This window comes from Megascapheus bottae, chromosome 19 (assembly GCF_031878675.1).
Source record: "Megascapheus bottae isolate mThoBot1 chromosome 19, mThoBot2.hap1, whole genome shotgun sequence".
Taxonomy (NCBI): Eukaryota; Metazoa; Chordata; class Mammalia; order Rodentia; family Geomyidae; genus Megascapheus; species Megascapheus bottae.
In genome coordinates this window covers 10908882-10924206 of record NC_143527.1, presented here as the reverse complement: position 1 = coordinate 10924206, position 15325 = coordinate 10908882, and the positions used below count along the sequence as shown (strand labels likewise).

At 42.5% G+C, this 15325-nt stretch overlaps 1 protein-coding gene across 1 annotated transcript in view; it reads right to left on the bottom strand.

Moving 5' to 3' along the window:
• Ccbe1 (collagen and calcium binding EGF domains 1) overlaps positions 1–15325 on the bottom strand; it is a 161495-nt gene that overhangs the window by 115025 nt on the left and 31145 nt on the right. The window lies entirely within an intron of this gene.

Sequence of the window (15325 nt, the reverse complement as noted above, 5' to 3'; positions counted from 1 at the left end):
CCACCCAGCCGCCTTCAGAAGGCCTTCTGCATTCAAGTCTGGTTGCCATTGGGACCTCTACACGTGTGCAGGGAAGCATCAATTTACATGTCCACCTGTCCAGTAGGTCCTATATTTCTACTACAGCAGAGACCCTCCTGATTCCTCTCCACATCCCAAACGAATGGATCTTGTGGATGCCACCTAAAACTGTGCTCAAAATCCAGCCACTTTCTAACTCCTCAACTACCATGGTCCAGTGATAGCTCCCTATTCCCACTTCCATCCCTCATTCATAGCACTGTAGCAGCTTCTCTAAAACCTCCTGCCTGACCTACCAACTTGGGTTCTGGTGGCTCACATCTAGAAGCCTAGCTACTCAGGAGACTCGGCTTTGAGGGATGTGCTTTTAAGCCAGCCTGCAGAAAGACATCTGAGAGATGTATCTCCAGTTAGTCAGCAAAAAGCTAGAAGTGGAGGCATAGTTCAGATGGTAGGATCTTAGCCATGAGAAAAATGTCAAGTAAGAGTACAAGGGCTTGAGTTCAAGCAGGCCTCAATACCAACACACACACACACACACACACACACACACACACACACACACACACACACACACACACACACACGCTCTGATCTAGTCACATAGGACTGAGGGACTCAGACTTCCTCCTTGCTGTGACCTCAGGCCTCTGCACTGAAAGCTTCTTTCTAGAACCTTCTCCCCTCAGATGGGATGTGAGTCCCGGCCTCCCCTCTGATCTCTGATCTTTGCTCACATACCATTCTCTCAGGAAGCTTCCTGTCACCACTGTCTTCTCCCTTTAGTTGAGCAAGTTCCATAGCTACTGGCATCTTTATGTTTTGATTATAAATATGTCCTCCTCTCCATCACCTCCTCGGTTCCTCGCCCCCCCCCCCCCCCGCTGAATCTAGAACACTCTCCAGCACAAAATGAGATCCATAATCATTTAGGCGAAGAGGAAACAGTAAGAAGAACTGAATGCTCTCAAGATGTTCTTTCCAGAAAGAAGCCATCTGCTTTTGTTCATTGAAGTCTGAAATAGAAAATGACACAGTATTCCAGGATTGGTCCTGGCAAGCCCCAGATGTGAGTTCTCCAACACAACACATGCATGTGTGTGTTTGTAAGTGTGTGCGGGGGGAGGTGCACGCACCTGATTATCCTGATCAGCTTCTGGGGATGGAGTACCTTCCAGTGGGAGTAGAGAGAATGTTAGGGTTTCTGATCCATCCCACATTCTCTTCTATCCCTACCCAGTTATTACTAAAGCTCTGGAGAAAATTCAGGCTACAGATTTGTAGGAAAAACTTCATCAACAGCAGAAACCAACAGAAATCAACCATATAAAATTTCCAGAAAGCAGCCTACTTCTAGTTTTCAGCCCTGCGGTCTGGGTTGCTTTGCTGATCTCCATAAGGAAACAGAAGTCCGAGGGGTCCCTGGGGGCCCGTAGGCCAGCCATCATGTGCAGCAAAGCTGCAACAAGCAAGTACGACTTTGGCCTCTGCCTCTTGCTCGTGCTGCATTCAGCTCCCTGAGATAAAGATGGCAGCTCGCCAACAAGCTGCTGGCAGGAAGAAGACAAATTTACCACTTGAAAGCCTTTTTTGGAGGAAAAAAGTCACTTAATTTTTCTTCATAAACAGCTTTTTATATAAACACATTTGTGTTGAGATCATAATCAACGTAATGTGAAATGTGTTCTTCACTTTCTCATTGAGGTATGGCGTGGATGTCTGCTTGCTCCAGTCATCTATGACTGGCTAACAGATTACTCCAAAATCCCATGGCATAGAGCCCTTGCTATGTTGTTCTATGTGACACTTCAGTGGTCAGGAATTCAGGCAGGGCTGACCAGGCCGCTTCTTCTGCTTGGTATGGCACCACTCCACAGCGGGACTCAAGTTTGTGGATAAACTAGGCCAGAGGTTCCTTTGCAGGGGAGGTTGAAGGGCATAGGTGAGCCAGAACAGAAGAGTGGAGCACCTACATGTGGCCTTCCAGCATGGTGCATTCAGGCCAAGCTTCTGATAGTATGATCCAGGGCTCCACCATCAAGTATCCCAATTGACAAAGCTGCATGAATGCCTGTAACTTCTCATAGTGCTACTGCACTATCTTCCACTGGCTGATAGGAGTCACAAGGTCACCTGATTAAAGGGAAACACAGAACCACCTCTCAGTGGTAGCTAAGATTACAGGCATGAGAAACCAGCACCTGGCTTGATACTGCTTTTAAACCACCCCACAATCATTTCTAAATTCACTCACAAAGGGTATCTTGGATTTCCTATCCTTCTTTTGAGTGTCCAGTGGCCTTGTGATGCTTTTTATCTTTCCAGCAATTCCTTACTCCTTAAGCCTCTATTTAATGTGGGACAATGTGTAAACCCTGATATCTCAAAGCAAATGGCACACAGCTTACATTGGGTTGACAGGTACTATGGCCACAGTAACAAACATTTCTTGTTTGTTTTTGCTTGCAGAGCATCTACATCTCTTTCTTTGGGGGAAATGTTCCCTGAGGAACAATCCCTTCCCTCTTGAACTTTGTATGATTCAGATGTGCGCATGAGCTATATCTGATCAACCAAATGCAGTAACTCCTCCATCTCTACCATCACAATGAATTCAAGGATCAACACACAGCACAACAGAGGAAGATCTAGTAGTTTAATATGATTTGAAGAAGAACTATAGTCAGCATACAGCATGCATGGGGTAATACGAGGTGACAGGAAAAACAAAACAAAACAAAACAGAAAGTCAATCAAAAAGAAGAGCCAAGTGATAGGAAAGAGGCCAGGCTCTTATTCCATGGCTTGTCACATGCCTTAGCCATTCTGCCTCTGGGATTCCCAGTTATATCAGCCAATAATCTCCCTTTGTTGGCTCTAAAGATTCAGTTGTGTTACTTTCATTTGTTACTCTAAAGTTCTGACTCACCTCATTGAAACGAGAGAGAAATACAAAAGAGTGGTCAGCCGATATTTCACTACGGAATTAATCTTGAATAACAGATGTGAAGGGGCACGGGGAGATGGACTGTGGAGAAGCAGAGCTCAGATCCTCCTCCTTGTAACCTCATGCTGCCTTTGATGCTATGTGCAAGAGCAGCAACACTTCAAGGAGTCTTCAACTTCACAGCCTTTGGAGAATAAGGGGTTCGGGGATTATAGCTGCCTAAGAGCCTAAAGTTTTCCCACTTGTCCCACTAGGTGGCATTCCTGCATCAAGGAGGCAGAAATCAGGAGCTGACAAAGAGGCAGATTGGAATCGGGACCCTTCAAAGGTAAGTATTACTGGTTTAGATGGGATTTCAACGTGAGAAAACAGGAGAAAAAAACCCTATAACAGCCATTATTTACTTTGTTAGCATTCTGCAATCAACACTAGATTGGAACACTTTGTCTTAAGGATCCAACTAATATGCCATGCCTGTAAGAACCCTGTTGAGAAGCCACGATCAACTTGTACAACTTTTGAGGTATGAGATAGGACAACATATAAGCCATGAATGTTATGCTACAGACTAAAAGAACTGTGCAGATCCCCACGGACTCTACGTTAGAAAAGTCACTCCGGGCCATTCATTCCCACAAGGAGAAAACCAAGGCCTTTGGTCTCACTGTGTGTGGATGACTAGAGTCTTGTATAATTTATCATGTCCTGATATACTTTAGATCTAGCTACCGTGTATGAGAGAAACACACGTCGTTTGTCTCTCTGAGCTTGGCTTACCTCACTTAACATCAGTCCATCCATTTCCATGCAAATGTCATAATATGATTCTTTCTAATGGCTGTGTAAAATTGCACATTGTACATAGGTTCCACATTTGGGGACCTACTCATCTATGGTAGGACATCTGGGCTACCTCCACAATTTGGGTGTCATGTACTTTTAATGTAAGAATTTATTCATATGAATACCTACCATTTCCTATCATAAAAGATGACAGTATATTCAAAATCCAAAACACTTCATAGGCTTTGGAAATAACCTGGCATACCTTTTATGTTCTGTATATCACAATGTATGTGTATGTATGTATGTATGTGTGTGTATACACACCAGTCATACAAGTAATTTTTCACTCAAACTTTAGTGATGAAAGCTTTTTATTTCTTTAGAGCTCAACTTATATTTAATTCTATTAAGACAATTCAATTATATATATTGAACAATGGAAGAATGTAAAATGGTGTGCTCTTCCTCACAAATGCTTAGGTTGAACACTGCATATTTTAATAAATTGGAGGTAATCATTTCCAGGTGTATTTTCTTCTGTGACTATGGACTCAATTATGCGATGAATGGTTTTCTGTTGAGCCAGCTGCTAGGAGCAAGCCTCAACAGAGTAAGTTGGATAACTGTAAAGTATTCATACAAAAGCAAGAAGCTCAGAGTTAAAAAAAATAAATAAACTAAAAAAATACTGAATAGTAACTTACAAGAATGGGCTACAACCTGAGACATGGCTCAAGTTGTAGAGTACCTGCCTAGCAAGCACGAAGCCCTGAGTTCAAACCATAGAGAAAATACAGACTATAAAAACAATCCAACCATGATTATCCTTCTAGTCTCCCCCATCTCTTTGTACACTTATTACTGAGATTGTGTAGGTATGTATTATTTATTTATCTATGTTCTCTTAAATAAATCTTTCCTTGGGTGGTGATGGGAATCAAACCTGGGGCCTTGTACATGCTAAACAAGTAGTTTACTACAGTCCCACATTTTCAGCTACAAATTTAATTAAGTTTTAACTGATTCATAAAGATTGTGTGTATTTATAGAGTACAATTTTATCCTCCAGTGGACACATATATGCTTTGTATAATGTTCAAATTAGGCCAAACATACTTATCTCCTCAAGAATTTATCATTTCTTGAAAGTGAAAGTGATGTTTTCAAAACCTTCTCCCCTATCATTTTGAGATATCTATTACATTATGATTATTTCTATGACTTTTCTATGCTGCTGCACACCAGAATTTTTTTTCCAGTCCTAAGGCTGGAACTCAGGGCCTGGTGCTGTCTCTGAACTTCTCTGTGCTCAAAGCTAGCTCTCAACCACTTGAGCCACAGCATTACTTTCAGCTTTTTCTGTGTATGTGGTACCAAGGAATCAAACCCAGAGCTTTATGCAAGCTAGGCAAGTACTCTACTACTAGGCTACACTCCCAGCCCATACCAGAACTTTTGTGTGTGTGGGGGTCATGGGGCTTGAACTCGGCCTAAGCACTGTCCCTGAGCTCTTTAGCTCAAGGCTACTTCCCTATCCTTGAGCCATGCCTCATTTACTGTTTTGCCCACTTCCCTTTTGTGCCCAGGCTGACTTTGAACCTTAATCCTAAGATCTCAGCCTCCTGAGTAGCTAGGATTACAGGCGTGAGCCACCACACCCAGCCAACCAGAACATTTTATTCCTATTTAGGTATAAGTTATTATTAACGTATCAACTTATTATTTTTTCCTTAAAATTTTATGGTGGATATTTCCGATGTCACAAATAATACTTCTATTAAACGAAGGTGGAAGGGTTACTGGTCATAAATTTTACTTTATGGCACATTTTAGGGCGGAAGTTATTCCATTGAACTCTTGCAGATATTTATAGGCAGAAATGAAGCCAAATGTAAACAGAGATTAAAGAGAAAGGTCTGGGAAACTGCTATGGCGGTTTTTATGAAGAGTCTAACATTGGAGTTTTTGCTTTAGTCACTGTTTCTATTGTTGGAGAAAATCAACTCAGCGAATTCCTTCTGGAATTCCCAGCCTTAGGCTCACAGAATGGCCAGAAGCAGGTGTCCCAGTTTGCTGAGACAGGGGGTCCCCAATGTTTGGTCAGGGTTCACACAGACTTAAAAACAGCTTTGGGGAAGAGATGCATAGGGGAGCTGGTCATTGTCATGGGGTCTTTGTGTTTGGTGGACGCCCCTGAGCCCATCTGTAGCTGGGATGATGGGGAAAGCAGATGGCCCTCACTTCATCAGTGACAGTCTGGCTGAACACCAGGCCCATCAGGAAGAGTCGTTAGGAAACTTGCTCCATAAGACCTGTCAAATCTCTGCTGTGAGATTTGTATCAGGGTCATTTATCCCTTTAAAGATAAGCTGTCTTTTCTGAAATCAGCTCACTGTGTAGCCCAGGCTTGCCTTGAACTCACAATTCTCCTGCCTCTGCCTCCCAAGTACTAGATTACAGGCATGAGCTGCCATACCTGGCTGGGTTAATTATTCTTACCCCTATTAAGGAACCCCTATTAATTAATCCTCCCGAGAGGGCAAGCAACTGGTCATTTGTAAAAGTCTGCATTCAGTTCAGAGGGTTTGTAGTTCTCCTGAAACCCAAACTCATTACCAAATTGAGAAGACTCATTTTTACATGTTCTAAGCATTTCCTTACCCAGGACGACCATCTTCCTCTCGCTAGTGTTCTTGAGCCCAGCCCTGGGTGAGCTCATACCCATATTGATTCTGCTCTCAGTGACTAGTTCTCTCTCATCTGCTTCTTGGATGGATTCATCCCTCCCTCAGGCACCTGTCCTGGGTGGATTCCTCTTTGTACAGTCCACTCCTGTTTCTTTTTCTAGGTTCATATCAGGTCCACAGCAAACACTCACTTCCTTGGTCTAGATACATTCTTTGAGTGGTCCTTTGCCTTGCCTTATTTACGTGTGATCCCAGCACTAAAACTGCCATGGGAAAACTTTGGAAGATATAGGACAGAGAATCATCTTCTAAATATGACTCTAGGGTCAGGAGCTTGGCCCAGTGGTAGAGTGCTTGTCTAGCATGCAGGAAGCCCTGGGTTCCATTCTTCAGTGCCGCGTACACAGGAAATGCCGGAAGTGTTGCTGTGGCTCAAGTGGTAGAGGAAAAGCCCAAAGACAGTGCCAGGCCCTGAGTTCCAGCCCCGGGATTGGCAAAACAAAAAAATCAACATATGACTCTATTGGTTAAGGAGTAAGAGTAAGAATGGATAATTGGAACTGCATCTAATTCAAAACTTTCTGCATATCAAAAGTAACAATCACAATGGATAGAATAGGAGAACAATACACAGCTATAGAATAGGAGAAAAAATCTTCACCAGCTATTCAACAGATAAAGGCTTAATATCCAGAGTATGCAAAGAGCTAAAAACCATGTAAATAGTCACGATCAGACAATTGTCCTTTCTGATGGAATTCATTCTTGCGCAATTCCTTTGGTCAAGCTTTTCATACTTTTTCCTTGTTTTGTTTGTTGAAAAACCATATTGTTTCATTTCTTGAATGCCATTTTAACTGTGTACACAATTCTAGATGGAAAGCTATTTCCTAACAGCACTTTGAAGTTGCCGTTCCACTGTCATCTGGCCTCCATTGAAGTCTAATATCACTGCTAGGATGCAATTCTCCCAAGCCCACTTTTAAACTATCTTTGCATTCTCTGCTTTTACTCTGCGTTTATCTGGTTCTCTTCTTTCCTTTCTACCCCAATCTTCCCTAATTAGAATTTGATGTGCTTTCAGATTCTGAAGATTCTTTCTTTCCTCCATTCCAGGGAATTCTCACTTGCTACCTTTTCAAATGCTTTTTTCTTTTTTTAATCTTAATTCTTTCTCTTTCAGATTTCTGATCTGACAATATTAGATTTCATTCTATCTTTCTTTCTCTTAATCCTATTTCTATATTTTTCTCTCTGTTTTGTGTTCTTGAATGTTATCTTACAAAGTATTCATTAACTATGCCTAATCTAATCAAACCATTTCTGAATGTTTAATCGACTAATGTTAAGTATTATATATTTATTAATTCTATTTGTTTCTCTTCCAAAATCATTCCTTATTGTATACATACTATTTCTTCAAATAAATGATGTGTGTGTATGTGAGAGAGAGACAGAGAGAATGTGTGAGTGTGTGTCTGTGCTGGCCCTAGAACTTGAACTTAGGGCCTGGGTACCGCCTCAGAGCTTCTTTTGCTCAAGACTAGCACTCTGCCACTTGAACCATAGCTCTATTTTCAGACTTTTAGTGGTTAGCTGGAGATAAGAGTCATACAGACTTTCCTGACCAGCTGGCTTTAAACCAAAATCCTAGATTTCAGCTGCCTGAGTAGCTAGGATGACAGGTGTCAATTACTGGTGGAAGGCCCACATTGCTGATCTTATTTTGTATTGTGTATTTAGAGATACCCATCATCTGACGAATCCTTGTCTCGTTTTGTTGTCATTTTGATTTTGATCTTGTTTATCCAGCTCTATATCAAGGAGTTGATCTCGCAGTACCTTTTTGCTTTTTGACTGGGAAGTCATACTTCGTCCTCCTAATTTGTGGCAAGCTACAAGGCAGCTGCTCTTGCAGTGAGACTTGTGCTATCCCAGAGTCACTGTGACTGCTGGTTACTGCTGGATTACTGTTGGTTAACTTGCAAGTTGTACTATGCCAGATCACACATTTAGAATGAAAGCAAAGCCTAAGGTCCTCAGAACACAGCTCTAGGATGACAGATTCCCAATAGGAAGACTTTTTTTCCTCGACTTGGCGCTGAGGCTCAGGTTGACAAGTTTTTCCACTGCTTTCCATTCACTCACTAAGAGTGTAATCCTGATACAGGAGCCGACAGTGTAAATGTGTAGGTATATAACAAGGAACCCTGCCCATACAACTAACATAAGCCAAAGGAAAAGAATATCGTCCTTTGAGGATCTGTTTTCATGTGGCAATCTGACTGTATCTCACATGAGTTCAGCATATGGAGTCCATTCTCGATTTGGTTACTAGGTTGTATTCGCCTTCCTCCTATGTTGAGGCTACTGAGACTCAAGTTGTATAGAAGTCCTTCATTTCTTTTTTTGCATACTTATTGCCACTCCTGCACCTACCAGGCATGTTTAATTTCCCAAATCGTCCATATTCCCTTGGGGATGTGGCCATTCACCCAGAACTTGATTAATGCAGTTATAAAACTATCATTTATGTTTGGGGCCCATGTCAAGTGGAATATTGATACGATAAGAAAACTTACATTGTATGACTAAATTCACTGCTTTTGTAAAATATAATTTTCCCTCCCTCCCTCTCTTCCCTTCTTTTCTCCCTTCCTTCATTTCCTCCCATTCTCCCTCCCTCTCTATCTCTATTTTCTCTTCTTTCTCTCTTCCTTCCCTCTCCACCCCCTCTTTCTGAAATAATCTAATTCTGTAAGAATATGGAAGAAATCTTTTTTACAAACAAAAAATATGCTCTAGGTGCCTGTGATTCTAGCTACTTAGAAGGCTGCGATCTGAAGATCCCTGTTTGAAGCCAGCCCAAACAGTCACATCTCTGAGAGTCATCTCCAGTGAACCACCAAAAGGTCAAAAGTGGAGCTGTGACTCAAATGGTAGAGCACTATCCTAACAGTAGAGGTTGACTTCCTGTCCACCTCTGCCTGGATGGACCACACCCAGAGTCCCTGCAAAGCAAGTTTCTCTCCAAAGCTAATCAAAGGCTCAGCACCACCAGAGTGGCATTGTGACATGGCTCTCCCCAGTTCCCCCTTGTGAGTGACATCTAATCTCCAGTTCCTTCAGTATTTCCACATGTCATGGGAAACCACCTCACGTGAGTGGGAGTCCTCAACATGCTCTAAGGTGCCTTGTCCTTTCAGTGCTGTGGAATTATTTCAGTGAACACTTCAGTGCCAGTTTACATGCAGTGCAATTTCCTCTAAAGTTATTATCCCAGCTGGAATTTGAATTGCCAAGCATTTCTGATGCCCTTGGGAAAACTCAGCACACATTCCAGAACCACACTTCTCCCTCTCGTACATTCTCATCCCCAATGGTGCAACCACCACTCCCCGCCTTGACCACTACCATCAAGCATTCTTGTTTACTGCAAGTTTTCCTCACTCTGCTTGAGAGTCTCACCTAAAAACACCATCACTTTCATCTCCCCCTAGCAGCTCTGAAGAGGGAGGATTCGTGTCTGGCATTAAGAAAAGGTGTGTTCCTATGAAGAAAGACTCCCATGCACATGTGCCAGGGGCCATGGAAGGGAATGCCATCCACAGAAATGAAAGCCAGATTGTGTCTTAAGTCGCCAGTGCTATCATGTAAGGGTCAAGGTAAACGCTCTGAGATTTTATCAAGAATATATTGTTTCTATGCCATGGTATAGGACCCAATTTCATTATATCAACCAAGATTGTAATTGTTCAATTACTTTTTTTCCCCAAAGGCACTGACTAGCCAAGTACAGGCCACAGAAAGGAAAGAACTTAGGCTTTCCCCCCACTTAGACTCTCTCTCCTACCTTCCAGCTGCAAAACCTATCAGCTGCATTTGCAATGTTCCTCTAGACAACACAGCACACGGAGGCACTGAGTTTCCCTTCAAGTGTCCAAACATGAGCACATACACTGCTTAAGTTCAGATAGACACAATTTCTGAATAGAAAACCACTGGGACAATTTAAGAAAAATCAGGCTGTAAGAGTGCATCCCCAATATTGGTATTTTTTTTCCTTTGGAGGGATTCAAGTTTGTTCTCTGTAAGTGATTAGGCTAGCAATCAGTCACAGCATTGAATCCAGATTTCTCTGTGTTGTTAATTTTCTCCTGAGAATCAAAGAATGCTAGCTATGGCCCAGCATACCTTAGCAAGGATCTTTTCTAAGATGGACAGTGATTGACAGGGGCTGAAATAATCCTGTGCTGCTCTAAATACAGCAGTTTTCGAGGCCAGACTCTCAGAGAAAGGAAGTAGCTGATTTACAAAGTACAGTTGATAAATGGTAGTATGTCATCAAACTCAAGAGGCATGGGACTTGTCTTGTAGTTCATAAATGTTTCTGGAAAATCAGTAATACTGCTTATTGCTGTCATATGTCTTTCCTCTCCTTCTCAACCACAGAATTAAAGAATCACGGAAAATTCAGCCACCTCTCAGCACAGATGGGATGAGACCAGTCTGAAGGATTCCCGCTGGACTTCTGTTAATGAATGGACCTTGCCAACCAATCAGCAGGCCTGGGTCTCCTGTCACTGGGGCTCCAGCCTGGGCTGGATAACAAGATGCATTTGTCACGATCCTTCCATGTCCTTTGTTTCTTGGATCTATCAAACCATCAACTGACCTTCTTGGCTATTTTAAAATGTCAAATCCATAGGCCAGAATAAATAAAATAGGCTATAATTCCCTAAGGAAGCTTGGATCTACAAACCAACAATTTGTAACAAAGGAAGAAGAGCTACACTACTGGGGGAGAGCACTTACAGCCCCCTCAGACACAGAACTAAGCAAGACACACTTCCTCCATGGAACAGACACATTTGCTTCCAGCACAGTCTGGATAATGGCATGTTCAAGGTACTATCAGAGGAATCCCCTTAAGGATAGCAACAATTTAGCTTCTGGGCCCCTGTCCCACAACAATCACATAGATCTGGGGCAGAAGCCTTGAAGAAGAAGAAAAAACAAAAACAAAAAACTAAGCTGACTCCTGTAATCCTAGCTACTCAGAAGGCCAGGATCTGAGGAGCGGGGTTCAAAGCCAGCCTGGGCACAAAAGTCCATGAGACTCTTATCTTCAAATAACCACCAGAAAACTGGAAGTGGCCCTGTGGCTCAAAGTGATAGTGCCTTGAGCTAAAAAGCTCAGGGACAGTGCCCAGACGCAGAGTTCAAGTCCTACAACCAACAAAAGAATAAATAAGTGAATAAACCAAACCAAATCATCCCCTTTGCTGACCTTGCCTCCAGTAGTGTGCTTTTTCCAACACTCCAGCACTGGCACATGTCCGTCCTGTCCCCAGAGGCCTGTGAGAACCCAGCAAAACCTTTCCATGATTCCACCACTAGGCTGGTGAGCCCCTCCTTCGAGGGAAAGATGGCGAAGTCTTTCTACTCCGAAATAAAATGTGGCGAGAACACATAATTTGGTCACATCTTTTAATCCGCCTGTATAAAAGTACCAATATATTCATGGATTCGTCATGTTTATTTTATAAAACTACAATCAAATCTCATAGCTTGAATCTGGTATCTGTTTGAAATATATCAACTATTTCAGACAGTACTATGTGCCTCTCACTGAGACCGCCAAGTCTCTTCTCACAACAACTTTGTGATCTTAGTAGCACTATTTCTACTTAAGAGAATGAAAGCTGAGAAAATCACCCAAGGTTACCCAGGGAACACTCTGATGCTCTCAGAATCAGCAGAACACCGGAGGAGGAGGACGAGGAGAAGGAAGAAGACGAGGAGGAGGAGGAAGAAGAGGAGGAGGAGGAGGAGGAAGAGGAAGAAGAGGAGGAGGAGGAGGAGGAAGAGGAAGAGGAAGAAGAAGAAGAGGAGGAGGAGGAAGAGGAAGAGGAAGAGGAAGAAGAGGAAGAGGAAGAAGAAGAAGAAGAAGAGGAAGAAGAAGAGCAGGAGAAGAGGAAGAGGAGGAGGAAGAGGACGTGGAGGAGGAGGAGGAAATATACATATATGCTGAAACTAATGGGTTAAAAAATTCAGAAGGAGGCTCAGCACCAGTTGCTCATACCTATAAAGCTAGCTACTTGGGAGGCTAACATTGTTAGGATCGAGGTTCAAGGCCAGCTTGAGCAGAAGAAAGTTTGTGAGATACCCCTCATACATAACTTACAAAGCTTACAGATTAAGTGATGGTTGTCCTTAATGTACTATGTTATCTCTCATCTCTTTTGCTGTCCCTTGGTTATCTCATATTATTATAGTATTTTACCTTGTTATCTGATAAATTGTATATATGTTTATTTGGTTATTTGAAATAGGATAGGGAAGGGGGGAAAACAAAATGAGGGGTGGGGTGGGGAGAGGGAAATGGGGACCAAAAACATGAGAAAGGGTATCAATGTTTGTGAAGTAATGCACCTTCTATCTGATGAATATAATGTAACCCTTCTATTAATTACAATAAAAAACATATGAAAAAAAGCTTACGGGTTTACAAATAAGCACTTCATAGGCAAAAATTTCAGTTTAATAAGAAATACTAATGTATAATGCTGAGTCTAGAAACTACATATTGGCAGAAAGTTTTACCCATTGTCAAGACACCATATTAAGAATCGTAATTCAGCCAGGCACCCATGGCTCATGCCGGTAATCCTAGCTACCCTAGAGGGTATATAGTTCAAAGCCAGCTTGGGCAGTGAAGTCCATGCTACTCTTAGCTCCGATTAATCACAGAGAAGGCAGACATGGCACTAAAGCTCAAGTGATAAGTGCTAGCCTGAAGAAGGTCAGGGACAGCACCCTAGCCTAGAGTTCAAGCTCTAAGGCAGCATACACACACACACACACACTTCAGTATTATAAAGTTAGGAAAACAGCATTGTAATTGCTAGCAGGAAGGGAAGGGTTAAACTTTTCATTCTATTTGATGGCTGAGTACTAGCTGAATAAACAATAAAGAAAGGAATTCTGACTATCCAAGATTTGGGGATATTAAAAGTCAGAGCACAAATCATATCTCACAAGCTAATCTGTAGCACAAAGTCGGGTTTAGCAAAAATAAAGGAATAAAAGCTTAGTAAGCACGTGGTTTCCTTGGGTGTGGGTGGTGGGTGACTACTGTGGGAAGAGAAGTAGACAGAGTGCAAAGCCCAGCCCACAATCTGACCATATGATCCTGGCCACTCTCTCTTCCTCTCCTCTCAGGCTCCAAGCATCATCATCTGAACAATGAGGGAAGCTTGGCCAGGAGGGCTGGCTCTCTTCTAGTTCCAATATTTGTGTGTGTGTGTGTGTGTGTGTGTGTGTGTGTGTGTGTGTGTGTGTGTGTGTGCCAGCACTTGAGCTTACACCTAGGGCTTCACGGCTTCACACTCTGGCTTGGCATTTTTTGCTCAAGCCTGGTGCTGTACTACTTAAACCACACCAAGCCTTCTTGCTCCTTGCTGGTTGATTGGAGAAAAGAGTTCCTTGGATTTGTCAGCCTACGCTGGCTTTGAACAACAATCCTCAAATCTCAGCCTCCTGAAGTAGCTAGGATCACAGGCATGAGCCACTAGTGCCTGCTGTTTTATGCTTTGGGATGTAAGCTCATGACAAAAACACCGGTGTGCCCCACTCAAGAGAGCATTCCAAAGACAAAGTCCAAAACCAAGGATGAGTCCAGGCCCCAAACACAGCCCAGGGAGACTGCTCCCTTTCTAGGGATCTGTGGGAAATGGGTGGGAGGAATACACAGAGGCTCAGCCACTGAGCAGCAAGAAAGCAAGTGCCATGAGTATCTAGGGCCCAGGTCTTGTTTTCTTGTGAAAAGAATATTTTCATTTTATTGTAAAGTTGGTGTACAGAGGGGTTAGAGTTACATAAGGAAGATAATGAGTACATTTCTTTTTGAACAGTGTTACCCTCTCTCATTTACTCCCCTCCCCGTCAAGTTGTAAAGTTCATTTTCAACATAGCGTCTAGTGAGCATCACAGTTGAGTTGGTTCATCCTTTATCCCACCATTTCTGTGATTCCTCTTCCCTTCCCCAAATCAGAAAAACTTCTATACAAGACAAAGGGAACTGAAATAAAAAAAAGTGACGGCAGAGAATAAGCCAAGCTGGGGTGGGGGGAGAAAGAACTGCAAACAGTAAAATTAAACAAAAAATAAAACTTAAGCCGGGCCTAGTGGCTCATGCCAATTGTTCAGGAGGCTGAGAACTGAGAATTGCAGTTCAAAGCCAGGCAGGACACTAAGGAACGTGAGACTCTTATTTCCAATTAATCACTTAGAAAACGGGAATTGAGGCGGTGGCTTCACGGGTAAAGCAGTAGCCTTGAGCTTTAGAGCTCAGAGACAACGTGCCCAGGCCCAGAGTTCAAGCCCCATGACCCCCCCCCACACACAAAAACTTGCTTCCATTTCCCTAACATCATTTTTTTATTTTTTTAATATATATTTTATTGTAATTAATAAAAGGGTTACATGATATTTGCCAGATAGAAGGTGCATTAATTCACATACATTGATACCCTTTCACATGTCTTGGTACCCATTACCTTGCCCCCCCGCCCCCCCCACCCATCTTGGTTTTCCCCCCTTCCCTATCAAATTTCAAATAACCAAATACAAATAAATTCAATATATCAGATAACAAAGTGAGATACTGTAACAATATGAGATACCCAAGGGACAGCAAAGGAGATGAGAGATAACATAGTACATTAGGGACAACAATCATTCCAAAAGCCTAACATCATTTGTATGTTCATATCCACGTCACTATTGAGCCACTGGGATCCTCTGCTAAGAACATCCTAGAGGGAACTGAAAGAACACGCGTGTTACTGAAAGAGCACATTGAGGGCTGAGGATGTAGCAC